This window comes from Urtica dioica, chromosome 4, assembly GCF_054948205.1.
Source record: "Urtica dioica subsp. dioica isolate 48M chromosome 4, U.dioica_male_clone48M_v1_H2, whole genome shotgun sequence".
Taxonomy (NCBI): Eukaryota; Viridiplantae; Streptophyta; class Magnoliopsida; order Rosales; family Urticaceae; genus Urtica; species Urtica dioica.
Genome location: NC_142759.1, coordinates 30,308,449 through 30,312,111, shown reverse-complemented (window position 1 = coordinate 30,312,111; position 3,663 = coordinate 30,308,449).

The window sequence follows — 3,663 nt, the reverse complement described above, 5'->3', positions numbered from 1 at the left end:
GACTAGTTAGTCGACTCATGGACTTGGGACTCAACTCGAGGATTCATGTAGAGTCGGCACGAGGACTTATCGGTCGACTCGTGGACTCGGGACTCAACTCGAGGAGTGAACTCAACTCGAGGTGTCATGTAGAGTCGGCACGAGGACTTAGCGGTCGACTCGTGGACTCGAGACTCAACTCGAGGAGTCATGTAGAGTGGGCACAAGGACTTATCTGTCGACTCGTGGACTCGGGACTCAACTCGAGGAGTCATGTAGAGTCTGCACGAGGACTTATCGGTCGACTCGTGGACTCGGGACTCAACTCGAGGAGTGAACTTAACACGAGGAGACATGTGTAGAGTCAGAACGAGAACTAGTTAGTCGACTCGTGGGCTCGGGTCTCAACTCCAAGAGTGAACTCAACTCGAGGAGTCATGTAGAGTCGGCACGAGGACTTATCGGTCGACTCGTGGACTGGGGACTCAACTCGAGGAGTGAGCTCAACTCGAGGAGTCATGTAGAGTCTGCACGAGGACTTATCGGTCGACTCGTGGACTCGGGACTCAACTCGAGGAGTGAGCTCAACTCGAGGAGTCACGTAGAGTCGGCACGAGGACTTATCGGTCGACTCGTGGACTCGGGACTCAACTCAAGGAGTGAACTCAACTCGAGGAGTCATGTGTAGAGTCAGCACGAGGACTAGTTAGTCGACTCGTGGACTCTGGACTCAACTTGAGGATTCATGTAGAGTCGGCACGAGGACTTATCGGTCGACTCGTGGACTCGGAACTCAACTCGAGGAGTGAACTCAACTCGAGGAGTCATGTAGAGTCGGCACGAGGAATTATCGGTCGACTCGTGGACTCGAGACTCAACTCGAGGAGTCATGTGTAGAGTAAGCATGAGGACTAGTTAGTCGACTCGTGGACTCGAGACTAAACTGGAGGAGTCATGTAGAGTCGTCACGAGGACTTATCGGTCGACTCGTGGACTCGGGACTCAACTCGAGGAGTGAACTCAACTCGAGGAGTCATGTAGAGTCAGCACGAGGACTTATCGGTCGACTCGTGGACTCGGGACTCAACTCGAGGAGTGAGCTCAACTCGAGGAGTCACGTAGAGTCGGCACGAGGACTTATCGGTCCACTCGTGGACTCGGGACTCAACTCAAGGAGTGAACTCAACTCGAGGAGTCATGTGTAGAGTCAGCACGAGGACTAGTTAGTCGACTCGTGGACTCGGGACTCAACTCGAGGATTCATGTAGAGTCGGCACGAGGACTTATCGGTCGACTCGTGGACTCGGAACTCAACTCGAGGAGTGAACTCAACTCGAGGAGTCATATAGAGTCGGCACGAGGACTTATCGGTCGACTCGTGGATTCGGGACTCAACTCGTGGAGTGAGCTCAACTCGAGGAGTCATGTAGAGTCGGCAGGAGGACTTATCGGTTGACTCGTGGACTCAGGACTCAACTCGAGGAATGAACTTAACTCGAGGAGTCATGTGTAGAGTCAGCACGTGGACTAGTTAGTCGACTCGTGGACTCGGGACTCAACTCGAGGAGTGAACTAAAATCGAAGAGTCATGTAGAGTCGGCACGAGGACTTATCGGTCGTCTCGTGGACTCGGAACTCAACTCGAGGAGTGAACTCAACTCGAGGAGTCATGTAGAGTCGGCACGAGGACTTATCGGTCGACTCGTGGACTCGGGACTCAACTCGAGGAGTCATGTGTAGAGTCAGCATGAGGACTAGTTAGTCGACTCGTGGACTCGGGTCTCAACTCGAGGAGTCATGTAGAGTCGGCACGAGGACTTATCGATCGACTCGTGGACTCGGGACTCAACTCGAGGAGTGAATTCAACTCGAGGACTCATGTAGAGTCAGCACGAGGACTAGTTAGTCGACTCGTGGACTCGGGACTCAACTCGAGGGTTCATGTAGAGTCGACACGAGGACTTATCGGTCGACTCGTGGACTCAGAACTCAACTCGAGGAGTGAACTCAATTCGAATAATCATGTAGGGTCGGCACGAGGACTTATCGGTCGACTCGTGGACTCGAGACTCAACTCGAGGAGTCATGTGTAGAGTCAGCATGAGGACTAGTTAGTCGACTCGTGGACTCGGGACTAAACTCGAGGAGTACTCATGTAGAGTCGGAAAGAGGACTTATCGGTCGACTCGTAGACTCAGGGCTCAACTCGATGAGTGAACTCAACTTGAGGAGTCATGTAGAGTCGGCACGAGGACTTATTGGTCGACTCGTGGAATCGGGACTCAACTCGAGGAGTGAGCTCAACTCGAGGAGTCACGTAGTGTCTGAACGAGGACTTATCGGTCGACTCGTGGACTCGGGACTCAACTCAAGGAGTGAACTCAACTCGAGGAGTCATGTGTAGAGTCAGCACGAGGACTAGTCAGTCGACTCGTGGACTTGGGACTCAACTCGAGGATTCATGTAGAGTCGCCACGAGGACTTATCGGTCGACTCGTGGACTCGATACTCAACTCAAGGAGTTAGCTCAACTTGAGCAGTCATGTAGAGTGGGCACAAGGACTTATCTGTCGACTCGTGGAATCGGGACTCAACTCGAGGAGTCATGTGTAGAGTCAGCATGAGGACTAGTACTCGACTCGTGGACTCGGGTTTTAACTCGAGGAGTCATGTAGAGTCGGCACGAGGACTTATCGGTCGACTCGTGGACTCGGGACTCAACTCGAGGAGTCATGCGTAGAGTCAGCATAAGGACTAGTTAGTCGACTCGTGGACTCGGGTCTCAACTCGAGGAGTCATGTAGAGTCGTCACGAGGACTTATCGGTCGACTCGTGGACTCGGGACTCAACTCGAGGAGTGAACTCAACTCGAGGAGTCATGTAGAGTCAGCACGAGGACTTATCGGTCGACTCGTGGACTCGGGACTCAACTCGAGGAGTGAGCTCAACTCGAGGAGTCACGTAGAGTCGGCACGAGGACTTATCTGTCGACTCGTGGAATCGGGACTCAACTCGAGGAGTGAGCTCAACTCGAGGAGTCACGTAGTGTCTGAACGAGGACTTATCGGTCGACTCGTGGACTCGGGACTCAACTCAAGGAGTGAACTCAACTCGAGGAGTCATGTGTAGAGTCAGCACGAGGACTAGTCAGTCGACTCGTGGACTTGGGACTCAACTCGAGGATTCATGTAGAGTCGCCACGAGGACTTATCGGTCGACTCGTGGACTCGATACTCAACTCAAGGAGTTAGCTCAACTCGAGGAGTCATGTAGAGTGGGCACAAGGACTTATCTGTCGACTCGTGGAATCGGGACTCAACTCGAGGAGTCATGTGTAGAGTCAGCATGAGGACTAGTTAGTCGACTCGTGGACTCGGGTTTTAACTCGAGGAGTCATGTAGAGTCGGCACGAGGACTTATCGGTCGACTCGTGGACTCGGGACTCAACTCGAGGAGTCATGCGTAGAGTCAGCATAAGGACTAGTTAGTCGACTCGTGGACTCGGGTCTCAACTCGAGGAGTCATGTAGAGTCGTCACGAGGACTTATCGGTCGACTCGTGGACTCGGGACTCAACTCGAGGAGTGAACTCAACTCGAGGAGTCATGTAGAGTCAGCACGAGGACTTATCGGTCGACTCGTGGACTCGGGACTCAACTCGAGGAGTGAGCTCAACTCGAGGAGT